General features: G+C 48.0%; 1 pseudogene across 1 annotated transcript; it reads right to left on the bottom strand.

Annotated features, from left to right (window-relative positions):
• Positions 1–773: 773 nt before the first annotated feature.
• On the bottom strand, positions 774–24,674 carry LOC146349275 (sialidase-3-like; annotated as a pseudogene). The gene is made up of 4 exons (XR_014789353.1): positions 23,611–24,674; positions 20,642–20,872; positions 8,906–10,327; positions 774–791 (listed from the first exon to the last, which is right to left on the bottom strand). The product of XR_014789353.1 is annotated as a sialidase-3-like (transcript).
• Positions 24,675–26,032: the final 1,358 nt, after the last annotated feature.

Below are 26,032 nucleotides of genomic sequence, written 5' to 3'. Positions count from 1 at the left end.
CAGCGTCTGTGCTCGCTAAGAGTGTTTCAATCGCAATTTAGATAATTTTCGATACCACCCAATCGCCTTCCCCAACCTGGCGCCCTCCAGATGTGCTGGACTACCCCCCCCCAATCATCCCCAGCCAGCGCAAATCCAGGACTCAGTTGGCCTGCGTGCAGACAGGGCTTCCGCGTTGCTGACTTGCGCGCTGCAGTCCGCGCTGCGCTTCTTTTGTGCCTCCCATCGGGCGAAAATTCAAAGTCCGCCTGGACGCTGCGTGGCGCGTGTCGGTCCACTTTGCTACCTCTGTGTTGCGCACAGCATAGCCTTGGAGCCCCGCCCTTTCTGTGGCCACGCCCATTAGCCCCACACACCTTCCCTTCCATCTTCCTCCAGGTATCTCCTTTAAAGCAGTAGGCAGGGAGTTTTATCTTTTTATTTCCACTCTACATCTCACCGTGCATCATCCCCGGGAGTGCTGCTATCCGGGGCTCCAGTCAGCCAGAAGAAAATAGCCTTGTAGTGCCGCTTGGCATTCATGGGGGGTTCCAGGAAAAGGACATTTTCTAGCCATCCATCCATCATCTATCTACAGTTACAATTTCTTACCAATTTAAGGTTTATAAAATGGCATAAGAAAATATCATAATTACAAACCCAGAGATGAATCCTATGAAAGAAAAACTTCAGTGTGCCCCAGCGTGGGAGGGAGGATGACACAGACCACCTCAGCCTGGGAGTGTTTGGGGAGGGGGCAGGCGGAAGACGTCTGCAGCTCCACCTAGCTGGCCTTACTTCTCAATCAGCCTCTGCATAAAGGACAAGCCTCAAACCCAGTTCAGGTGCTGGAAGTAATTGCTGATGCTCATGCATGGCAGAAAACGTGCCTGGCAGCTCCTGGACCCAGCTCTGATTATTCTCAAACTCAGAATGGCTCCTAACTATTCTTCAGCATGCCCCTATATCTGGTTTTATTTTCCTTGGTTTCCGACTGATACTCTTGGCTTCTTGACCTTGGACTATTTAATAAGTAATGCTACCTGCTGCTTATCGCTCTACTCAAGTACTTTATGACAATTGGTATTCATGTCTGGTTTCTATGCAAGTTAAATATTAATGTTTAATATTAATAAATGAGCCTCGTGTGGCGCAGAGTGGTAGGCGGCAGTATTGCAACCGAAACTCTCCCCACGACCTGAGTTCAATCCCCAGCGGAAGCCAGGTCTCGGCTAGCTGGCTCAGGTCGACTCAGCCTTCCATCCTTCCAAGGTCGGTAAAATGAGTACCCGGCTCGCTGGGGGAAAGGTGGTCACAACTGGGGAAGGCAATGGCAAACCACCCCGCTATAGTCTGCCATGAAAACGCCAGCGCAAGCGGCGTCCCTCTAGGGGTCAGTAATGACTCGGTGCTTGCACAGGAGGAACCTTTCCTTAAATATTAATGTATATATTCACACTTATGAGATGTTCTTTGATATGATTATCTTTGTGCTTACAATTCTATTCCTTAAGGTGTTTTTTAATTAATAAGGCCGCAATCCTATGACCGCTAGTCGTGGCTAGATGGCCATAGGATAGGTTGGTTCCCAGGAACTGACCTTAAAACAATGGCCCTGTGTTCTGTGCTTGGAAGAGGAGTGCGGAGTGGTGAAAACAGGGTGTTCCTGGGGGCGTGCCAGGGCGGGGAAGTTGGAAATCCGGTACAACACATCCAACATGTCATCCGGCCACCGCTTCCCATGCTCCGACTACCCACGGCTAGACAGCTGAAATCAGCCGTCTAGCTACAAATGCAGGGCAGCTGAAGCACTTCTCCTACCCTGTGTTGGATAGACAGTTACCTCCGAGTTCGGAGGCGGCCACCTGTCCTGGTAGGATTGCTCCCTCCACCTTGTATTTCTAAAAAGTGGTATATGGGATGGCGTAGGGGAGTGAGGTGGGTGGCCACGAAGAGGGACTTTTCTGTTGTGACACCATGCTTGTGAAATGGGCTTCCCAGAGAGGCTCGCCTGGTGCCTACCTTGTGCTCTTTTTGGCACCAGGTGAAGACCTTCTCATTTTCCCATGCATGTTAGTCTTTCAGTTTCTGTTTACACCTGTTATTGTATTTTAAATATTTGCACAGCTGCTAGTTTTTAGTTTGGTTTTATTTTATACTGTCATTTTAAACTTCTATGCAGTACCGTGTTGTATTTTATGGTTTTAATTATTGTGAACCGCTCAGAAAGCTTCAGCTATTGGGCAGTATGGAAATGTAATAAATAAACAACCTCTGGCATCCAATAGAAGTCAAGATAAATACAGGAGGGGCTCATAGTACAGGGCACTGAACAAATCAAATAAGCCAGTTCCATGAGGACAACTAGCATGCTCTGTCAAAACAACCCTCTAAAGTACTCCTACTTAAAAATAGTTCCTTTTTATACAAGCACCCAAAAGATGTTTTTTCACATATAGATACATGTTTTAACTCTCACAAATTGTTCCAATACGGGTATACGCTGTAAAAGAAACCCTGTGTCTGTTGAGTTGTGGACTAGCACAGCTTTCCTCAGCTGGGACTACAACTCCCAGCATCCTTGATTCTGACAGGCTGATGGGAACTGAAGCCCAAAACATCTGGAAGGCAGCAGGGTGGGGAAAGCTTTGGTTTGCCTGCACAAACCCTCCACCAAAAAGAAAGGGTGGTGGGAAGAGGATGAAAAGCAAGAGGGGAGGGCTGGGGTTTGGGGCCCCATTCAGTCCCTAAAGGGGTAGGCCTGTTCTTCTGTAGCAAAAGTGAACAGCAAGGGCAGCAGGGATCAGGCCAAAGAGCTGTAGGGTCTTGCAGGGACTAGCAGGAAGTTGAGCATGGCAGGCGTTCAAGCGGTGACCATTCAGATTTGATCCGCAAAGTCCACTCCAGGACTCTGCTACTTTTGGAAGACTACACAGAAGTGAACAGCAGCTGAATCCCATCCATTGGGAAGCTGCCGCTATCCTCCTACCCTGCTTGTGGCTCCTCATAGGCACCTGGTTGCCGGCCATGGTGGGAACAGAATGCTGGACTAGAGAGGCCCCTTGCTTCTCATGAACAGCCCCCAGAGGGAGATGCTATTGCATCCTGCGGATGAGGCCCTTTCTAGGTCAGCCTTCCCCAATCGACTGCCCTCCAGATATGTTGGACTATGACTCCCAGCAAGTAGGCATGCTGGCATTTGTAGTCCAACACATCTGGAGGGCGCCCAGTTGGGGAAGGCTGTTTTAGGGAGGGAGCCATGACAGTTAAACCGGGTATGAAATTGCTTTAAGTTCATAGTGTAGATGTGTATTATGCTTCCAGCTCTGTTGGCTGCTTCCAGCACTGCAGTAGCATCCACACACCAGCAGACACCAACAGTAGTTATTTTCAGCTGCCTTGAGTGGCATTTCCCTGGCGGAAAGGCAGGGTCTACACATGGACATCACCAGATGGTCAATATCGAAATCAGATTGATTATGTCCTTTGCAGCCAAAGATGGAGAAGCTCCATACAGTCAGTAAAAACAAGACCTGGAGCTGACTGTGGCTCAGATCATGAGCTGCTTCTTGCAAAATTTCGGCTTAAATTGAAGAACGTCGGGAAAACCACTAAACCGTTCAGGTATGACCTAAATCATATCCCCGATGAATATACAGTGGAGGTGAGGAATAGATTTCAGGGATTAGACCTGATAGACAGAGTGCCTGAGGAACTATGGATGGAGGTCCGTAACATTGTTCAGGAGGCAGCAACGAAATCCGTCCCAAAGAAAAAGAAATGCAAGAAAGCCAAGTGGCTGTCTGAGGAGGCTTTACAAGTAGCTCACGAAAGAAGGGAAGCGAAAAGCAAGGGAGAAAGGGGAAGATATACCCAACTGAATGCAGAGTTCCAGAGAATAGCAAGGAGAGACAAGAAGGCCTTCTTAAATGAACAATGCAAAGAAATCGAGGAAAACAACAGAATGGGAAAGACTAGAGATCTCTTCAAGAAAATTGGAGATCTCAAGGGAACGTTTTGTGCAAAGACGGGCATGATAAAGGACAAAGAAGGCAGGGACCTAACAGAAGCAGATGAGATTAAGAAGAGGTGGCAAGAATACACAGAAGAACTATACAGGAAAGATCTGAATGTCCCTGATAGCCATGATAGTGCGGTCACTGAACTTGAGCCGGACATCCTCGAGAGTGAAGTCAAGTGGGCCTTAGGAAGCATTAGTAACAACAAAGCTAGCGGAGATGACAGTCTCCCAGCTGAGCTATTTAAAATCCTAAAAGATGATGCTGTTAAAGTGCTGCACTCAATATGCCAACAAATCTGGAACACTCAACAGTGGCCACAAGACTGGAAAAGGTCAGTTTACATTCCAATTCCAAAGAAGGGCAACGCCAAAGAGTGTTCAAACTACCGCACAATTGCGCTCATTTCACATGCCAGCAAGGTGATGCTCCAAATCCTACAAGCTAGGCTTCAGCAGTATGCGAACCGAGAACTACCGGAAGTACAAGCTGGGTTTCGAAGAGGCAGAGGAACTAGAGATCAAATCGCCAACATTCGCTGCATCATGGAGAAAGCAAGAGAATTCCAGAAAAACGTCTATTTCTGCTTCATTGACTACGCTAAAGCCTTTGATTGTGTGGATCACAACAAACTGTGGCAAATTCTTAAAGTGATGGGAGTACCAGACCACCTTACCTGTCTCCTGAGAAACCTGTACGAGGGTCAAGAAGCAACAGTAAGAACCAGACATGGAACAACCGATTGGTTCAAAATTGGGAAAGGAGTACGACAAGGCTGCATATTGTCACCCTGCTTATTTAACTTATATGCAGAGTACATCATGAGAAATGCCGGATTGGATGAATCAGAGGTCGGAATTAAGATTGCCGGGAGAATTATCAACAACCTCCGATATGCAGACGATACCACCCTAATGGCAGAAAGCGAAGAGGATCTCAAGAGCCTCTTGTTGAGGGTGAAAGAGGAGAGTGCAAAAGCTGGTTTGAAACTCAACATTAAAAAAACTAAGATCATGTCATCTGGCCCTATCACTTCCTGGCATATAGAAGGGGAAGAAATGGAAGCAGTGACAGATTTTACTTTCTTGGGCTCCAAGATCACCGCAGATGGTGACTGTAGCCATGAAATTAAAAGACGCTTGCTCCTTGGGAGGAAAGCTATGGCCAACCTAGACAGCATAGTAAGAAGCAGAGACATCACCTTGCCGACAAAGGTCCGTCTAATCAAAGCTATGGTTTTCCCAGTAGTAATGTATGGCTGTGAGAGCTGGACTCTAAGGAAGGCTGAGCGCCGAAGAATTGATGCTTTCGAACTGTGGTGCTGGAGAAGACTCTTACGAGTCCCCTGGACTGCAAGGAGGTCCAATCAGTCCATCCTAAAGGAAATCAACCCTGACTGCTCATTGGAAGGACAGATAATGAAGCTGAAGCTCCAATATTTTGGCCACCAAATGCGAAGAGAAAACTCCCTGGAAAAGACCCTGATGCTGGGAAAGACTGAAGGCAAAAGGAGAAGGGGACGGCAGAGGATGAGATGGCTAGATAGCATCACGGATGCAATGAATATGAACTTGAGCACGCTCCGGGAGAGAGCACAGGACAGGAAGGCCTGGCGTGCTATGGTCCATGGGGTCACGAAGAGTCGGACACGACTGAACGACTGAACAACAACAACAACAAATCAGATAAACAAGCCATTCCTATGTAATGGTTTTGGCATAAGGATGGAGCACTTAGACCTCCATGTGTGGTCCTGTACAGCCCCCTGCCCCAAGAAAGAAATCTAGACGGCTACTTAGCTAAAAATCTGATGCCTTAAAGAATAGAAAGGGCTGGAGTTTGGGGAAAGATGGCCACAGCATGGCATTTTCTGGTGCCCAGAAGGTTTCCAGCCCTGTGTATGGCAAAAGGAAATAAGTAGGAAGAGGTTACCAGGATAACATTGATGGGGACAGGGAACAGCAAAATTGAGCAGGGCACTGAAGTCAACGCTCTGATCCCTAAAGTCCTACTTAGCTGGCCTCCAACTCCTTTCACCAAGAATGAGCGACTTGCTGGCCAGCTTTTCCTTTCAACTTTTAGAAACTTTCATCTTTGAAGTTCAGGATGTGGAAAGCAGCGGAGAAGCCAATGTGATAAATGCACACCGTTCTAGTCCCATACGAGCCTGCCTGGGTTTTTAGATGTTCAGGGAAGGCCCTTCTCTCAGTACCACCACCATCAGGGCAGCATCTGATGGCGAGGGGAAAGAGGGCCTTCTCAGGGGCTGCTCCCACGCTTTGGAACTCCCTGCTGAGGGAAGCTAGGTTGGCTTCCTCCCTGCTGTCCTTCCACTGGCAGGCAAATTCTTTTTTAGTCAAGCAGGTTTTTGACATGTAAGCTGGTCCGTTGGGTTGGGTGCTGGTTTTGGTTTCTGTTGCATCTTTAATTGTGTTTCAAGTGCATTGGTTTTATGATTGTTTTTATCATGTTTTATCTTAATGCGAGGCTTTGGTAGGTGCCTTGCGCACCACTTCCTGGTAGAAAGGTGGAGTATAAATCAAGCAATAAGTAAACAAGCTGTCGCAGACCAGGGGCCAGGAGCTCCTTTGTCCCTGTGGGCCAGGTTGCCCCCCCCCCCACACCCCCAAAGCCTCCTGCAGGCTGGAGTACTTTGTATAATGTATTTTTAATGGTGTTTAATTGTTGTGAGCCACCCAGAGACCTTTAGCTATGGGGTGGTATAGAAATAACATTGTTGTTGTTCAGTCGTTCAGTCGTGTCCGACTCTTCGTGACCCCATGGACCATAGCATGCCAGACCTTCCTGTCCTGCGCTCTCTCCCGGAGCGTGCTCAAGTTCATATTCATTGCATCAGTGATGCTATCTAGCCATCTCATCCTCTGCCGTCCCCTTCTCCTTTTGCCTTCAGTCTTTCCCAGCATCAGGGTCTTTTCCAGGGAGTTTTCTCTTTGCATTAGGTGGCCAAAATATTGGAGCTTCAGCTTCATTATCTGTCCTTCCAATGAGCACTCAGGGTTGATTTCCTTTAGGATGGGCTGATTGGACCTCCTTGCAGTCCAGGGGACTCGTAAGAGTCTTCTCCAGCACCACAGTTCGAAAGCATCAATTCTTCCGCGCTCAGCCTTCCTTATAGTCCAGCTCTCACAGCCATACATTACTACTGGGAAAACCATAGCTTTGATTAGACGGACCTTTGTCGGCAAGGTGATGTCTCTGCTTCTTACTATGCTGTCTAGGTTTGCCATAGCTTTCCTCCCAAGGAGCAAGCGTCTTTTAATTTCATGGCTACAGTCACCGTCTGCGGTGATCTTGGAGCCCAAGAAAGTCAAATCTGTCACTGCTTCCATTTCTTCCCCTTCTAGATGCCAGGAAGTGATGGGGCCAGATGACATGATCTTCGTTTTTTTAATGTTGAGTTTCAAACCAGCTTTTGCACTCTCCTCTTTCACCCTCAACAAGAGGCTCTTTAGATCCTCTTTGCTTTCTGCCATTAGGGTGGTATCGTCTGCATATCAGAGGTTGTTGATAATTCTCCCAGCAATCTTAATTCCGACCTCTGATTCATCCAACCCGGCATTTCTCATGATGTACTCTGCATATAAGTTAAATAAGCAGGGTGACAATATGCAGCCTTGTCGTACTCCTTTCCCAATTTGGAACCAATCGGTTGTTCCATGTCTGGTTCTTACTGTTGCTTCTTGACCCTCGTACAGGTTTCTCAGGAGACAGGTAAGGTGGTCTGGTACTCCCATCACTTTAAGAATTTGCCACAGTTTGTTGTGATCCACACAATCAAAGGCTTTAGCGTAGTCAATGAAGCAGAAATAGACATTTTTCTGGAATTCTATTGCTTTCTCCATGATGCAGCGAATGTTGGCGATTTGATCTCTAGTTCCTCTGCCTCTTCGAAACCCAGCTTGTACTTCCGGTAGTTCTCGGTTCGCATACTGCTGAAGCCTAGCTTGTAGGATTTGGAGCATCACCTTGCTGGCATGTGAAATGAGCGCAATTGTGCGGTAGTTTGAACACTCTTTGGCGTTGCCCTTCTTTGGAATTGGAATGTAAACTGACCTTTTCCAGTCTTGTGGCCACTGTTGAGTGTTCCAGATTTGTTGGCATATTGAATGCAGCACTTTAACAGCATCATCTTTTAGGATTTTAAATAGCTCGGCTGGAATACTGTCATCTCTGCTAGCTTTGTTGTTACTAATGCTTCCTAAGGCCCACTTGACTTCACTCTCTAGGATGTCCAGCTCAAGTTCAGTGACCGCACTATCATGGCTATCAGGGACATTCAGATCTTTCCTGTATAGTTCTTCTGTGTATTCTTGCCACCTCTTCTTAATCTCATCTGCTTCTGTTAGGTCCCTGCCTTCTTTGTCCTTTATCATGCCCGTCTTTGCACAAAACGTTCCCTTGAGATCTCCAATTTTCTTGAAGAGATCTCTAGTCTTTCCCATTCTGTTGTTTTCCTCAATTTCTTTGCATTGTTCATTTAAGAAGGCCTTCTTGTCTCTCCTTGCTATTCTCTGGAACTCAGCATTCAGTTGGGTATATCTTCCCCTTTCTCCCTTGCTTTTCGCTTGCCTTCTTTCGTGAGCTACTTGTAAAGCTTCATCAGACAGCCACTTTGCTTTCTTGCATTTCTTTTTCTTTGGGACGGATTTCGTTGCTGCCTCCTGAACAACGTTACGGACCTCCGTCCATAGTTCCTCAAGCACTCTGTCTATCAGGTCTAATCCCTGAAATCTATTCCTCACCTCCACTGTATATTCATCAGGGATATGATTTAGGTCATACCTGAACGGTTTAGTGGTTTTCCCGACGTTCTTCAATTTAAGCCGAAATTTTGCAAGAAGCAGCTCATGATCTGAGCCACAGTCAGCTCCAGGTCTTGTTTTTACTGACTGTATGGAGCTTCTCCATCTTTGGCTGCAAAGGACATAATCAATGTGATTTCGATATTGACCATCTGGTGACGTCCATGTGTAGAGTCGCCTCTTGTGCTGTTGGAAAAGAGTGTTTGCTATGATCAGCATGTTCTCTTGGCAAAACTCTATTAGCTTCTGTCCTGCTTCATTTTGTACACCAAGGCCATGCCTGCCTGTTATCCCGGTGATTTCTTGACTTCCGACTTTAGCATTCCAATCCCCTATGATGAAGAGGACATCTTTTTTTGGTGTTAGTTCTAGAAGGTGTCGTAGGTCTTCATAGAACCGATCAACCTCAGCTTCTTCGGCCTCAGTGGTTGGGGCATAGACTTGAATTACTGTGATGTTGAATGGTTTGCCATCCTGGAGTGTAATTGGGGGCAGCTGCAACTCTGAGGGAGAAGCAGCTCAAGACCAGCCTTCCCTCAGGCTCTTCCGGAGCTCAACATCGGAGAATAGTTGGAAGGCAATTTCTTCATATGGATTGAACACCCCACACTCAAACAAGCAACCAAATACCAGTGACTTCCCTTCCTTGCATACAGCCAGGTCTGAGTAGGCGCTGGGCCCTTTGTACAGCAGTCGGGGGGCTTTCCAGGAGTTCTGTTCCAGTGGGGAGATATTCAGGTAGATGCCCAGATCCATACGGTTGTGTCTGCATGTGGGATGGGAGAAAATCAGCCATGATGTGGTGCTCTTCCGGGAGGCCAAGGAGGGATGAACGCCCAGCTCCAGCAGTGGGGGGAAACTCACTACGCTTCCCTGGCAGCCACTTGGTGACTCAACCAAGTCCTTGGACAAGAAAGCTTCTTCAAACCTGTCCCCGTTGTCCTTGCTGAAGGCTTCGACCCGGAACCCATGAGGACTGCGTGCGCTGCAATATAACACTTGGCTATTGCCCTGGCCATGCACCTCAGCGACCTGGCACTCTGACGCCTGCAAGGTCTTGAGGAGCCAGCCCTGATTCCAGTTCCGCCCACCATCATCGCTGTAGAAAGTGAAGCAATGAGCTTTACTCTTGCAGCTGACTGGGTGCCCAAAGCAACGCCTGTGGATGTAAAAGGCGTACGCCGGTACCACCAAGCGCCCGGAGCTCAACTGCACCCCGTGGCCTGGCCCCACAGCAAAGGTGGCCCAGTCTTTCAAGTTGTCTCCAATCACCTTCTCGGTCAGGTCTGTGGTCTGGCTCCATGTGCGGCCGCCATCTTGGCTAATGACGTGGCACAGCCTGGCTGCGTTCCTCCCTTTCCTGATCTGCTGGCTTTCTGTGACTCGCGTCTCCACGCAGATAAAGAACAAGAAAACGGTGCCGCTCTTCTGGTCATATACTGGGCAAGGGTTCATGGTGCGGTGGCTGGGCAGTACAGCTGTGACCAGAGACTCCTGTGGGCCCCACTAGAACAGAGAAGGATCATGTTAACCAATTGGGTTCTCTACAGCAGAGAGCAAATCTACCCTGCACCATTTTACCATCATGGCAACTTACCGAGTTGAGCTGAGACAAGGAGGCCAGCTGCAGATTGGCTCCTCTGTCCCAGAACTCCCCCACCTCCACCCCAGTGGCCTTTCTGCCTTGTCATTGTAACAATTTTGCGAGAATTACAGAATATCCAAATGTGCTTATTTTCCTCTTCCCTCCCCACCTCTTTGCCGTTTTCTATTGTGCCTGCTAGATTGCGTGCCCTTCTTTTAAGTTCCAAACTGTTCTGGCAAAACAAGAACAGCATGACTGTGGTCATCAGGGCGGCCCTAGGAGAAAAAGTGACCTGGGCGAGGAGTGCCTTTGGTGCCCCCCCCATGGTCAGTCTTGCAGGGCCACCCAGAGGATTTATGGGCCTGGTGCTGGTGTGATGTCCATCCAGAATGACATTGCTCAAAACCTTGATTGCTCAGCTGCTGGGCCACAGTTTGCACAAGCCAAAGGTCGAAAAGCCGCGCCCTGAGCAGTGGCCGCGCATGATGCCACACAGCAGAAGTGTTACGGCTTTTACTTATAATATTTTTTTGTTTTGTAGCAGTTCCTATCTTTTGGTAAGCATTCTTTCTTTTACAATATCCATTATTTTATCTTTAAAAATAATAAAGAAAAGTTATAAATAAAAAAGGTACCCGGCTTACCACGTACAGCTTTTTTATTATTTATATAGTGCTTATAGTGTTTACCAGTATTTGAAGTGGTAACTGCTTGGTAGCATTGCCTCAAATAAAGCTGTGTTCCACTGATTTTTACCTAGCACAAATGACATCAGAGTGGAAAATGAAAAAGAAACATACTTTCAAATTAATTGAAGGAAGATCATTTTTGCAGTTAGTACCCAAACAACCTGTAGATCCTTGAAAGAAAGGTTACAGACACTTGCTTTTTTGCCACCCAAGCTCACTGCAGACAGTACATTAAAAAACACAGCCAGTGAGCTCAGCTTGGCACCCCGCCCCGCCCCGCTCCCCAGGCGACCCCCCAGCTCACCCACCCCTAAGGCCGGCCCTGGTAGTCATATTGATAAAGTAAGTCATGAGATAGCTATTACCCAGGAGAGCTTGGCCAGAGGAATGCATCATGGGAAACATGGCCCCAATTCTGGAACATTTGCTCCCCAGCAATCCTCACAAGGAAGCAATCCCATCACACCAGGGTTAAGCCCAAGTGTCAGAGGCATTTATATCTTCCCAATGGAAATGAGAATTTGTTCCACATTTAAGTAACTTTAAGATGCATCTTAACAGTTTCACATATTACAGATTCCAGAGGATAGCCAGGTGATTCTTGTTTTTGCTGTGGCACCTTGAAGACAGACAAAATTTATTATGGTATAAGCTTTTGTGGACTAGAGTTCACTTCAGATGCATATAAAGCATAATTCTCAGATGGCAGGTATATATACACACACACACACACAATGTGATAATTAGTCATTAAAAGGTGGTGCATGACTCTGTGGTTTGCAACCATTAGACAGTCCTTTTTGTGGAGGAAATAACATGCAACCTGTGTGGTTAATTACACCTGGTTTCTGGCAAGTATGCACATGGCATACAATTGTCACATCTGTATCTGATTGCCTCTTGAGTGACTGCAATCTGCCTCTCCTCATCTTGAGTACAGAAACTGGAGGTATTACACATGCTGTGGCAAGAACCTACATGTGCAGTTATCATAGAATTATAGAAAAGTAGGGTTAGAAGAGGTCAACAAAGCCATCGAGTCCAACCCCCTGCTCAATGCAGGAATCCAAATCAGAGCATCCCTGGCAGATGGCTGTCCAGCCTCATCTTGAACGCCTCCAGTGTGGGAGAGCCCATCGCCTCCCTAGGGAATGGGTTCCATTGTCGTGTTGCTCTAACAGTCAGGAAGTTTCTCCTGATGTTCAGCCGGAATCACACACAAAGAGCTGCACACAGCATGCGCATCCTTTCCTACACAGAAGGAATTCTGGAAGTGCCACAGGTCTCAGTCCAAGGGCCCAAATATCTAGGCAGTCTCCAGTACTTTACTCACACCGTGGCCACGACACCAAGTCAGGGGAGGGAATATAAGTCAGGGGACTGTATCAGTTTTATGTGTTTTATTGTTGTATGCCACCTTGGCAGGGGTTCCGCCCTGAAAGGTGGCCAAGAAATATTTTAAATAAGTAAAAAACAAAATAATGGCAAGCACACAGGCCCGATCCCAGAAACCTTCAAGTATAATCCTCCTTTGTAATTGCTGTAATAAACTAGGGCATAATTGCATTTTATAAGAAAAGAAGAACCTTGGTGGATCAGACCAAGGTCCCACCTATTGCAGGACTCCATTCCCAACTGTGGCCAGCCAGATGCCTCTGGAAAGCTCACAAACGGGGTACAAAGGCAGCCTCCCCATTTAGCTATTTGTCCAATTCCCCTCTTCAAAGACATCTAAGCCAGTGGCCATGACAACATCTTGCAGCAACAAATCCATAAATTAACAACGCACTGTGTGAAGAAGTACTTCCTTTTGCCTCCCCTTAATCTCCCACTAGTCAGTTTCACTGGATAATCCCAGATTCTAATATTACAGGAGACAGAGAAAGCTGTTTCTCTATCCACTTTGTCCACTCCAACCATCCATAATTTTATACGTCATATCCCCCCTTATTTGCTTTTTTTCTAAACTAAAAAGCCCCAAGGAGGTGTTGTAGAAGCATTTTGCATTAGATGAAGCTTCCACATTGTCCTAAAGGCAGCCCCATACACAGCACGTTACAGCAGCCAAGCCTGGAGGTTATAAAAGCACAGATTAAGAACGTAAGAGCCCTGCTGGATCAGACCAAGGGTCCATCTAGTCCTGTTCTGTTCAAATAGCGGCCAACCAGCTGTCGATCAGGAAACCACAAGCAGGACATGAGTGCCACAGTACCCTCCCGCCCATGTTCCCCAGCAAGTGGTGTACATAGGCTCATTGCCTCTGGTACTGGAGGTAGCACATAGCCCTCAAGTCTAGTAGCCATCGATAGCCTTCTCCTCCATGAATTTGTCTAATCCCCTTTTAAAGCCATCTAAATTGGTGGCCATCACTACCTCTTCTGGAAGTGAATTCCAACAGCTTCAGGAGGTGATATGGGAGAGGGAGAAAAATGTCCACTCTCTATACACTTCTTCCATGCCATGCATAATTTCATATATCACTATCATGTCCGCCCTTATTCCTGTCCCCCCTTTTTTCTAAGCTAAAGAATCCCAGCTGCTGTAACCTTTCCTCATAGGGGAGTTGTTCCAGCCCCTTTCCTTTCTTCATTTATTGTATTTCTATACTGGCCCATAGCCAAAGCTCTCTGGGCAGTTCACAAAAGTTAAAAAAAAAAACCCATTAAAAGACATTATGTTGTTGTTGTACAGTCGTTCAGTCGTGTCCGACTCATAAAACCATTCACATAATGACAGAGAACAAATGGCGCACACAACAGTGACATATATCTAAAACAATTTAAAACAATGAGCTGGAGACAATCAAAGGGACTTGTTGTTGTTGTTGTTCAGTCGTTCAGTCGTGTCCGACTCTTCATGACCCCATGGACCATAGCACGCCAGGCCTTCCTGTCCTGCGCTCTCTCCCGGAGCGTGCTCAAGTTCATATTCATTGCATCCGTGATGCTATCTAGCCATCTCATCCTCTGCCGTCCCCTTCTCCTTTTGCCTTCAGTCTTTCCCAGCATCAGGGTCTTTTCCAGGGAGTTTTCTCTTCGCATTAGGTGGCCAAAATATTGGAGCTTCAGCTTCATTATCTGTCCTTCCAATGAGCACTCAGGGTTGATTTCCTTTAGGATGGACTGATTGGACCTCCTTGCAGTCCAGGGGACTCGTAAGAGTCTTCTCCAGCACCACAGTTCGAAAGCATCAATTCTTCCGCGCTCAGCCTTCCTTATAGTCCAGCTCTCACAGCCATACATTACTACTGGGAAAACCATAGCTTTGATTAGACGGACCTTTGTCGGCAAGGTGATGTCTCTGCTTCTTACTATGCTGTCTAGGTTGGCCATAGCTTTCCTCCCAAGGAGCAAGCGTCTTTTAATTTCATGGCTACAGTCACCGTCTGCGGTGATCTTGGAGCCCAAGAAAGTCAAATCTGTCACTGCTTCCATTTCTTCCCCTTCTATATGCCAGGAAGTGATGGGGCCAGATGACATGATCTTCGTTTTTTTAATGTTGAGTTTCAAACCAGCTTTTGCACTCTCCTCTTTCACCCTCAACAAGAGGCTCTTTAGATCCTCTTCGCTTTCTGCCATTAGGGTGGTATCGTCTGCATATCAGAGGTTGTTGATAATTCTCCCAGCAATCTTAATTCCGACCTCTGATTCATCCAACCCGGCATTTCTCATGATGTACTCTGCATATAAGTTAAATAAGCAGGGTGACAATATGCAGCCTTGTCGTACTCCTTTCCCAATTTGGAACCAATCGGTTGTTCCATGTCTGGTTCTTACTGTTGCTTCTTGACCCTCGTACAGGTTTCTCAGGAGACAGGTAAGGTGGTCTGGTACTCCCATCACTTTAAGAATTTGCCACAGTTTGTTGTGATCCACACAATCAAAGGCTTTAGCGTAGTCAATGAAGCAGAAATAGACGTTTTTCTGGAATTCTATTGCTTTCTCCATGATGCAGCGAATGTTGGCGATTTGATCTCTAGTTCCTCTGCCTCTTCGAAACCCAGCTTGTTCTTATATACTGCCAAATGCCTGAGAGCATCTCTACACATACTATTTAGTGCACGCTTGTGACTGGCCACTCATGGAAGTTTGCAGGTCAATTAGACAACGTTGTCAGCAAGGTGTCACAATGTAAACCTCTTTTAATTGGGTTTGAATAAACCATGCGGTGTACTGCTATATCCACAATATCCATGGGGCTCCAGATTTTTTCTTTAATGAAGAGGAACTCTGAGAGAAGCAGGAAGGTTTAACCTGGCACCAAAAAGATGACAATGTTGGCACCAGGCAGGCCTTGTCAAGCAGATGATTCCATAAATTGGGGGTCACCGCTGAGAAGGCTCCGAGCCTCCCTTGATCATTTTCTGCACTTTTTCCAGCTCTACAATGTCTTTTTTAGATGTGGTGACCAGAACTGTACACAGTATTCCAAGTTTGGTCGCACCACAGATTTGTATAGGGGGAGTATGATATTGGCAGTTTTATTCTCAATTCCTTTTCTAATTATGCCTGACGTGGAATGTGCCTTTTTTTACAGCAGTCGCATACTGAGTTGACATCTTCATCGAGCTGTCCACCACAACCCCAAGATGTCTCTCCTGGTCGGTCACTGCTAGCTCAGATCCCATCAGGCTATACTTGAAGTTGGGATTTTTTGCCCCAACGTGCATCATTTTACACTTGCTTACATTTGCCATTTAAATGCCCATTCTCCTTTTGGAGCTCTTCACAATCCCTTTTCGTTTTAACCACACTAAATAATTTGGTGTCATCTGCAAACTTGGCCACTTCACTGCTCACTCCTAATTCCAGATCATTTATGAACAAGGTGAAGAGCATGGTCCCTGTGGGACCCCACTATATACTTCCCTCCACTGGGAGAATTTAAGTTTTATTCCTGCTCTCTGTTTTCTGTTCTTTAACCAGTTACTGATCCCTAAGGGGACCTGTCCTCGGATTCCATGACTACTAATTTTGCTCAGGAGTCTTTGATGAGGGACTTTTGTCAAAATCCTGCATAGGATTGTGCCCTAAAAGTTTAGTGAGACAGGACTTACCTTTGCGGAAGCCGTGTTGATTCTTTTTCAGCAGGGCTTGTCCTTCTATATGCTTACAAATTTTATCTTTAATAGTGCCTTCAACCAATTTATTGGAACACACATTAAGCTAGCTGGCCTGTAATTTCCCAGATCCCTCCTGGATCCCTTTTTAAAAATTGGCGTTTCATTGGCCAATCTCCAGTCCTCTGGTACAGAAGCTGATCTTAGGGACATGTTGCATATTTTTGTTTGAATTTCAATTATTTAGGACTCTAGGATGGATGCCATCTGGACACAGTGATTTATTAGCTTTCAATTTTTCAGTATGGCTGAGAACTTTTGTCACCCTAGTTGCTTCAGGTCCTCAGACTTCCTTCCTGAAAACATCCATTCAAGCACAAGTATCTGTCCTATATTTTCTGCAGTGAAGACAGATTAAAAGAATTTGTTCAGCTTCTCCGCAATCTCCTTGCCCTCCTTTAGTACTCCTTTAACTCCATTGTCATCTAACAGTCCAACTGCCTCCCTAGCTGGTTTCCTGCTTCTGATATAATTAAAGAATTCTTTATTGTTGGCCTTGATATCATTAGTGATATGCTCCTCAAAATGTTTTTTTGCATCTCTTATTGTCTGCTTCAATCTCCTTCATGCAAACTTGTGCTCCCTTTTGTTTTCCTCCTTTGGGCAAGACTTCCATTTTCTGAAGGAAGCCCGTTTTTCTCTAATAGTTTCCTTGATGCTGCTTGTTAACCATGCCGGTGACCTCTTAGGCTTGGTGCTACCTTTCCTAACCTGTGATACACATTCTAGCTGGGCTTCTATTATTGTGGTTTTGAGTAACCTCCAAGCATTCTGAAGGGACTGAATCCTCTTGGCTCCCCTTTCAACTTCCTTTTTACCAGTTCCCTCATTTTGGAGAAGTTTCCTCTTTTGAAGTCAAATGTGACTATGTTGTACTTGGCAATTTCCCACTTAAATATATATTAAATCTGATAGCACTGTGGTGTCTGCTTCCAATTGGTTTTGCAACATTCACATCTCATACTAGGTCCTGGGCAACACCATTTAAGATTAAATCCAGGGTCACCTCCCCTCTGGTTGGTTCCATGACTAACTGTTCTAAGGCACCATCGTTTAGGGCATTGAGAAATTTAACCTCTTTGTTATGGCTGGAATGTGCATTTCTCCCATCAGTGTGTGTGTGTGTGTGTGTGTGGGGATAACTGAAGTCACCCATTATTACAACACTCCCTTGTTTGGAGGCCTCCCTGATTTAGTTTTCCATCTCAAGGTCACTCTGAGCATTCTGGTCTGGGGGATGATAGCATGTTCCCAGCATTAAATTAGTTTTGGAGCCTGGTATTGTCACCCACAGGGCTTCTGTGGAAGAGCCTGCCCCTTCTAGGTGTTCTAGTCCGCTCGATACTATGCCCTCTGTGACGCACAGGGCAACACCTCCCCGGTACGCCCTTCCACCTCCTTCCTATGGAGTTTATATCCAGAGATGACTGTATCCCACTGGTTCTCTCTGCTCCTCCAGGTTTCTGTAATGCCCATTATATCCAGGCTTTCCTTCAAAATCAAGCACTCCAGCTCTCCCATTTTGGCGCAGAGGCATCCAGCATTTGCATAGAAACACCTATACACGGTATCCCTCCCCAGATGCCTCTGGCATGTGCATCTTGGGCTGTGGCACTTAGGTTAGAGTTTCAAGGTCCTCTCTGGGCAGAAAGAGCAGCACCAGCACAACAAGGTGAACTGGCAAAAGTTGTCCTTTGTACCGTAGCAACCTCTTCATTAAAAAGCAGGGCTGGGTCAAAAACAACTCCCAGACTCTGAACCTGCTTTGGTGGAGAAATCACATCTTTAATCATCATGCAAAATTCTAGGCCCTCCAAGACCTTAGGTGGCTTTTCTGGCATTGCCTCCAACCTGTTAAATCTGGCCCTGGTTTCCCCACAGATTTAGGAAAGAGCTGCTGAATGTTGAGAAATGCAGAGCCAGGTGTGGCTGGCAGATCCCTCTGGCAGCAGCTTCCTGTAGGCATTGAGCAAGTTGGGCACAATCCCTGCGGAACTCAAAAGTCCAGTTCCCAGGGGCAAAAGCAGCAGCTCGAAGAATCACCTTCTGCATGTGATCAGACAGAAGGGGTTGGGGCCAGTCAGCCAACAGGAAACTGGAGCCTGTGTGAAGTGAACAGTATGAAACAAAGCCCTATGAAGAGAGACTGAAAGAACTGGGCATGTTTAGCTCTTCTCTTGAGAAGAGAAGGCTGAGGGGAGACAGGATAGCGCTCTTCAAGTACTTGAAAGGCTGTCACAGAGAGGAAGGCCAACATCTCTTCTCCATCATCCCAGAGTGCAGGACACGGAATAATGGGCTCAAGTGACAGGAAGCTGAACATCAGGAAAAACTTCCTGACTTTAAGAGCAATACAAGAATGGAACCAATTCCCTAGGGAGGTGGTGGGCTCTCCCACACTGGAGGCATTCAAGATGAAGCTGGACAGCCATCTGTCAGGGATGCTCTGACTTGGATTCCTGCATTGAGCAGGGAGTTGGACTCGATAGCCTTGGAGGCCCCTTTCAACCCTACAATTCTATGATTCTATGATCTACGGTTTGAGATGCCACTGTAAGGCTGAGAGAAGCCTGCAGAGCAGAGTTGCCCCTGTCGAGTTTAAGAAAAATATAATCTGTCAGCCAGGGCATCTAAACAATCTGTTCTGTAACCTGGCTAGGAACCAGGCCAAAATGGGTCAAGATAACTATTCACCATGACTCCAAGATCTCTTTTTTGGCTAGTTCCTTACTAGTTTATTTCATTTCTTGGCTAGATTTATTTTATTTAGTTTCTTGGCTAGTTTCTTGCCAACCCAGACTCCTCGCATAACAATATTTTTGTTGTCGGAATCCAGCTCAAATGTTGCAGAGGAGGCAGAATACAGTCAGGGCCAGAAATATTGGAACAAGGATAACTGTTTTGGCAAGGAAACACACCCATCATTGGTGGCTCATAAGTAATGGAACGAATGGCTGACAAGCAGCTGCATGGCCAGGTGTGGCCTGTTTCCTGGGTGCAATCAAGCAGGTAAAAGGCCTGGAGGTGGTTCTGAGTGTTACATTTGCATTTGGTAGCTATTCACTGGAACTCCCAACGTGAGGCCCAAAGAGGTGTCCATGCGAGTGAAGGAGGCCATCATTAGGTTGAGGAAACAAAATAAACCCATCAGAGAGATAGCAAAAACAGTGGGAGTGGCCAATACAACAGTTTGGAACATCCTGAAAAAGAAGGAATCAACTGGCAAGCTCAGCAACAGCAAAAGGCCTGGAAGACCACGGAAGACAACTAAAGTGGATGACCGCAGAATTTTGCTCATGGTGAAGAGGAACCCTTTCACAGCATCCAGCCAGGTCAAGAACGCTCTTGTGGAGGTAGGCATGTCATTGTCAACATCTACAGTCAAGAGACGGCTTTATGAATGTAAATACAGAGGCTTCACAACAAGGTGCAAACTGCTGGTAACGCTCAAGAACCGAAAGGCCAGATTAGCCTTTGCCAGCAAACACCTAAAAAAGCCTGCCCAGTTCTGGAATATGATTCTTTGGACTGATGAAACCAAGATTAACTTGTACCAGAATGATGGGAAGAGAAAAGTATGGAGAAGGAAAGGAACAGCTCATGATCCAAAGCATACCACCTCATCTGTCAAACATGGTGGAGGCAGTGTTATGGCATGGGCATGTATGGCTGCCAATGGAACCGAGTCACTGGTGTTTACTGATGACCTGACTGCTGATAAAAGCAGCAAGATGAATTCTGAAGTGTATAGGGCTATACTTTCTGCTCAGATTCAGCCAAATGCTGCCAAACTGATAGGACACCGCTTCATATTGCAGATGGATAATGGCCCAAAACATACAGCAAAGGCTACCCAAGAGTTTCTCCAGGCAAAGAAGTGGGCTGTTCTTCACTGGCCAAGTCAGTCACCTGATCTCAACCCAATAGAGCATGCTTTTCACTTACTGAAGACAAGACTGAAGGCAGAAAGACCCACAAACAAGCAGCAGCTGAAGGCAGCTGCAGTAAAGGCCTGGCAAAGCATCTCGAGGGAGGAAACTCAGCATTGGGTCATGTCCGTGGGTTCCAGACTTCAGGCAGTCATTGACTGCAAAGGATTTTCATCCAGGTATTAAAGGCGATCCTGAAGTTTGAAATGATGTTGGTTTGTTCCATTACTTATGAGCCACCAACGATGGGTGTGTGTGTATGCCACTGGCTGTCCTTCCTGAATGGTTAGTGCCCCACTTTTGTCACACCCCTTGAATTACAGCTGAAAGTCCTGACTTCGCTCCCATCTGGGTGTGTTCCCTTTCAACTTCAATGTGGTGGTGCACAGAGGCCAACTGCCAAAACAGTTATCCTTGTTCCAATATTTCTGGCCCTGACTGTAAATCAACACAAAATCAAGAATAGCACAGCTACTTCCCCACCCCTCACCGAGTCACCTGGACAGAGGCTCCTTCCTTCCGCCCTCGTCTCATCACCAGGAACTTGGCATCTACATCTCTGGGCGTTGAGCGCTCCTCTGCAAATGCCAGGAAAGTGGACTCGGAGGGCAGGTACAGCAGCGCTGGGATGCGGTAGGTGAGGCCTCCTGGTATTTCCTGGCAGAAAAGAGCCACCTTCCCAGAGCTGGCCTGAGCTTCACTCATGTTTACGAGGAATACAGAGGTATTCTAAGAGGACAGAAGAAAACAAGGAGGGCAAATGAATCAGAAGAAGCATAATGATCTAGAAACCAGCTTGGCTGGAATCACAAGCCATGGAGTTTAAGGGTCATTTTGAAAAGAGAACAAGCCCTCATGAAATTGAAGGGAGAAAAAAATCCTTAAAAACCCGAAGTTTGGATGTTAAGTTTGAATGAATTGTAGAGATGCAAAAGTCTGGGGAAAAAACACCCAGAATAAATGAGGAAAAATGGATTTTGAAAAAATCTGCCCCCCCCCCCCCAGTCATTTTGTGCTGGGACTCGAAACTGGAGGAGAAGTTACACATCCTTTTTGAGGGAAGTTGATTTGGTTTCAAAGCAATCACCCTGCTCCATACAAGTTCTACACCTCTCCCGCCTACAGTTATTCCCACAGACTTGCAATCTGAAAAAAACATGTTCATGTGTCAGCTGTAGCTAATAAAAAGGCCAAGAGTGACTCAAATGTCTTCTCCTCCACACACGTCTGTCTTTCACCACACTCATGAGATCATATACTTTAGTCTGCAACAAACTTTGTCTCTCATCCCTGCTTCTCCCCAAAACACAAATTCACACAGTGGAGGGCAATTCTGCTTGTAATCTTCCTGGTGGTAAGTCCAGAAAAGTTATGAGCTCAGAAAAAGAGTGCAAGTGGGACACTAGCGGAGGTCTTTTCAGTCTTCTGCTACCTGACCCTCTTACGGGGAGCTGCCAGGGATTTAACCAAGGGCCTCTTCTATGCAAAGCATATACTCGACCACCAAACTACAGTCGCTCCCCAATAAGCACAAACACTTGCAAAGTTTCTCTTGCTAGTTGTCTGGAAATGTTTCCAACTCACCACTGGTGACCAGGCAAGTGTCTGTTTACAAGGCAGCTTTTATAAGCCTGCTTGCCCACCTGTTCCTATGTTCATCATGAGTAGTTCACTGACAGCCTATGAAGAAAAGAAAGAGCTTGTTCTCTTCTAATTTATAAGAGCTTTACAGCTTGGTCACCTAGCAGGGTTTTTTTTTACTCACAATAGGTGACTAGGTTACCAGCTATGTATCATGCATGGATTACAGTGTTAAGAAGCACCTAAGGGTGCAATCCTATGCATGTTTAGACAGAAAAAAGTTCTACAACTCCCAGCATGCCCCAGCCAGCATGGTCAATGGCCGAAATGGCTCCTTCCAGCTCTAGGATTCTACTGTTTTATAGAAGTGTGCACTGAAGTGGGGAGAAGGAAGAAATGGTGATGGATTTGGAAAACTATCTGGACTCGCAGTGCACGTTCCAGTCCCATTTGAGTGGGTTTCATCTCTCTCCTATGAAACCTGGGAGTGGGGTTTCTCTACGGTCTGATGGAGCTGGGAAAGGGCCCAGTATTTATGGGGCTGTGGCTGCACATTTGGCATAGCTAGTGTTCCATGGCGGGGAGGGGGAAATTACAGAAGAATTTCTTTTTTTAATGGGGTTGAAAGCAGGGGTGGGGTGAGGGAATTATGTTCCAGCAGCACTGGCTGCATGGGAGAGTCTATTCAAAGAGAGCTCTATGCAGTGGGCAGAAAGGGGGGTTCTGTTCTAGAGATGGGAGGGGAGGGGTAAGAGGCTTATTCTGCAGGTCTGTAAAACTAGATGGCTACTACAACGTGTATCAGTTCTGAAGAAGTGGGGTGGGGGTTCCTGTCCTTCAAAAGGTGCCTATTTTCGGAGGGGGGAAGATTCTTTAAGGGCGCAGTCCTATGTATGTTTACACAGAAATCAGTCCTACAACAAGCTGGCTGGGGAATGCTGACAGTTGTAGGACTTATTTCTGTCTAAACATGCCTAGGATTGGGCTTGGTACATCACCTCCCCACACAACTAGTTTTGTGGACTGGGCATGGATGTCTTTTTCCTCTTGGGCAAAGACCTTCTATAAACAAGATCAGTATATATTTTATTTATTTTTTTATTATTGCATTTATACCCCGCCTTTTTTCCTCTTGCAAGGAACCCAAGGCGGCTTACATTATCCTCCTCCTCTCCATTTTATCCTCACAACAGCAACCCTGTGAGGTGGGTTGGGCTGAGAGTCTGTGACTGGCCCAAAGTCACCCAGTGAGCTTCCATGGCCGAGTGGGGACTAGAACCCGGATCTCCCGGCTCCCAGTCCAGCACTCTCGCCACTACACCACACTGGCTCTTAAATATATTCTTAAATAATAATAAATAATAACAATACAAATACATAAATAAATAAATAAAAAGGTGTGGCATACTGAGAGCAGTTATTACACTTCACATCGCACCCTCTTTTACAGGAACTGGGGAAAAGAAATCATGCCGAAGACACTTACCGGAACACCCCCCCCCCCAATAAGTCCCTCTCTGCATCGCCTATCATCCCCCGCAACATCCCTGGCGCCGTCCTAATTAGGTGAACAGGGCACATGCCTGGCATGGAGTCTCTGCTCGGCTGGAAATGGATGAAAGAAAGGGGGGGGGGGTAGGATAGACCAAGGTTCTGTAGGCTGGCTGGGCAAAGGCACCCCCCCCCCGGGGGGGGGAATCGGACGCCGTTCTTCCGAGGCAGAATCTGAGCTGACGCCTTTCCTCCCCTCTCCCTTGACGCTTGGGGGCGGGGGGCATTTGCATCCCGGCTCCATTGGGTAGCAATCCCTTGGGCGCTCTCCCGCCCGGCTGTTTCTTCTGGGGCCGGGGCCGGGGCCGGGGCCGGGGCGCACCCCTACCACTCACCGTGCAGATCGCAGGAGCAGAGCAGGACAGGGCAGGGCAGGGCAGGGGCAGGATCGGGCACCTGGGGAGATGGGGAGGCTCCGCGAGCAGGATCAGGCCCAATTAAAGCGGGGGGGCTGGCTCAGGCGCTCTCCTCCTTCCCGCCCCTCCGCGGCCGAGCCCGATGGCTGGAGCGCGGAGCACAACGCGCATTCCCCCCTTCCCCTCGTTGCAGCAGTGGACCAGCGTCGTCCTTGCACGGAGCATCTGGCTCCTGAAAAGCCCCCGGCGACAGAGGCGCCCCGCCCCGAGGGGCCCCCCTTGCGGCGCGGAGGAGCCGCTTCTTCGCCTGCTCCGCTCTTCTCCACCCGTGGAGGTGTGTATTCAGCACAGGGGATCGGGCTTCTTCTCGGGCACCACAAGGACTAGAAACATAGCGAGTCTTCGCAAAATGTGTTCCATTCGCAAAGGCACGAGCGGGCTGCGCGGAGCGTAAGCGACCACAGGGAGCCGGGCGGCTGGGCCTCGGGCCCCTGGCCATCTAGCCCAGCGCTGCTGACACTGACCGGCAGCCGCTCTCCGGGGTTTCCGCGGGAGTCTTTCTTCGCCCTACCCAGGCAGGCCCGGGACCGAACCGGAGAGCCTCGCCAGGCAAAGCACTGCGCTCCGGCCCCTCCCGAGCCCGCGCAGCCTCCCGCAGGTATTTGCGAGCCCGCGCCGCCCTTCCACGCAGCGCCGCTGCGGGCCGGCGGACGGCGCCCGCGCGCGGATCCGAGGGCAGGCAGCGAGACCCGCCCGCGCCGAAGGGAGGGGCGGCCACGGCCAGCATCGGCGAGGCCTGTCTGCATCCGGAACTATTCGGAGAGCCCGTGGGTGAAAAGGAGCCCCTGCTGTCGCCCTTCCAGGTGTTCGCGCGCTCAGCAGCAGACTGCGACCTCCTCGGGCGGCAGGTGAGTATCATCTTCCTCGGGGTGCAGATGGGGCCCAAGGGCGAGATGACGGCAGGGGGGAGCAAGCAGGAGTTGGCCAGGGGAGTTGCAGGGGTTGAGGAGACCAAGGAGACCAAGGAGACAGAGGCTAAGGGGTAAGTGGGCTGCAGGAAGCCCAGGGGGCCGCCCTTTATCCTCCTGACTGGCTGTGAGCTCACCAGGAGCTTCTGAGAGCTCCAACTGAATTGGAGGGGTGTGGCCTGAGTGCTCCCAGCAGCTGACTGGGCGGGAAGCTTCAGTCTGTTTCCCGCCTCCCAGCTGAGCAGAGCAGAGCAGAGCAAGCTGCTCCAGCTGGTCCAGGGACTACAGAAGCAGGCAAGCTCCCAGAGAGCGAGCGAACAGAGCGAGCAAACAGGGGGAGCAAACAGGAGTTGGCCAGGGGAGTTGCAGTGGTTGAAGAGACAAAGGAGACAAAGGAGACAGAGGCTAAGAGGTAAGTGGGCTGCAGGAAGCCCAGGGCGCTGCCCTTTATCCTTCTGACTGGCTGTGAGCTCACCAGGAGCTTCTGAGAGCTCCAACTGAATTGGAGGGGTGTGGCCTGAGTACTCCCAGCAGCTGACTGGGCGGGAAGCTTCAGTCTGTTTCCCGCCTCCCAGCTGAGCAGAGCAGAGCAGAGCAAGCTGCTCCAGCTGGTCCAGGGACTACAGAAGCAGGCAAGCTCCCAGAAAGCGAGCGAACAGGGGGAGCAAACAGGAGTTGGCCAGGGGAGTTCGGCAGGGGAGGTCAAGGGGGAGGCCCCTAACATTTTTTTTTTAACTAACTTTTTCCCATTTATTTGTCTTGTAACACACACTTCCACACCAGTGGGACTCTGCTTTTAACCTCTACTGAGTAGAGGAGCAGGCACAGGCTAGTCTAGAACAATCACAAAGCTAGACACAAAAAGGGAAAAGGGGCTATGGAAGGACAAGACTCTCCAGTGGTGGTGACCTGCAAGGTGTGTGCAATGTTTGTTTTCTTGCCTGAGAACAACATGGCCTACACCTGCAACAAGTGCAAGTTGATCACGCTGCTGGAGGAAAAAGTAAGTGGACTGGAGCGGCGACTGTCGACCCTCCGGGGAATAAGAGAACACGAAGAGTTCTTGGACAGAATGGGGGAACTACAGCAGCAAAGGGCAGACCAGAAGCTTGAAGAGCAACAGCAAGATGAGGCAGAAGTGGGAAATGCTGAGGAGAAGAAAAATGGAGTAGAGGATACTCCTTGGAAAACGGTGACAGTTAGGAGAAGAAGAACTAGACGCCACTCTGCACCAGTGGAAGCAGTGGAGCTGTGGAACCGATTCCAGGTACTTGCGGATGAGACTGGAGGACAGCCTGCAGAGGAAGAATCACAGGGGAACCTGCATGAGAGTGAGCAAGAGGCTGAAGGTCAGTCAAACAGAGGCGATGAAACCCAGGCCTACAAGAAGAAGAGAAGAGTGGTAGTAGTGGGAGACTCCTTGCTGCATGGGA

Source organism: Heloderma suspectum, chromosome 3 (genome assembly GCF_057233095.1).
Source record: "Heloderma suspectum isolate Gila_16-S chromosome 3, 16-S_ref, whole genome shotgun sequence".
NCBI lineage: Eukaryota > Metazoa > Chordata > Lepidosauria > Squamata > Helodermatidae > Heloderma > Heloderma suspectum.
The sequence above is the reverse complement of the archived record's forward strand: the minus strand, read 5'-3'. Positions and strand labels throughout refer to the sequence as shown.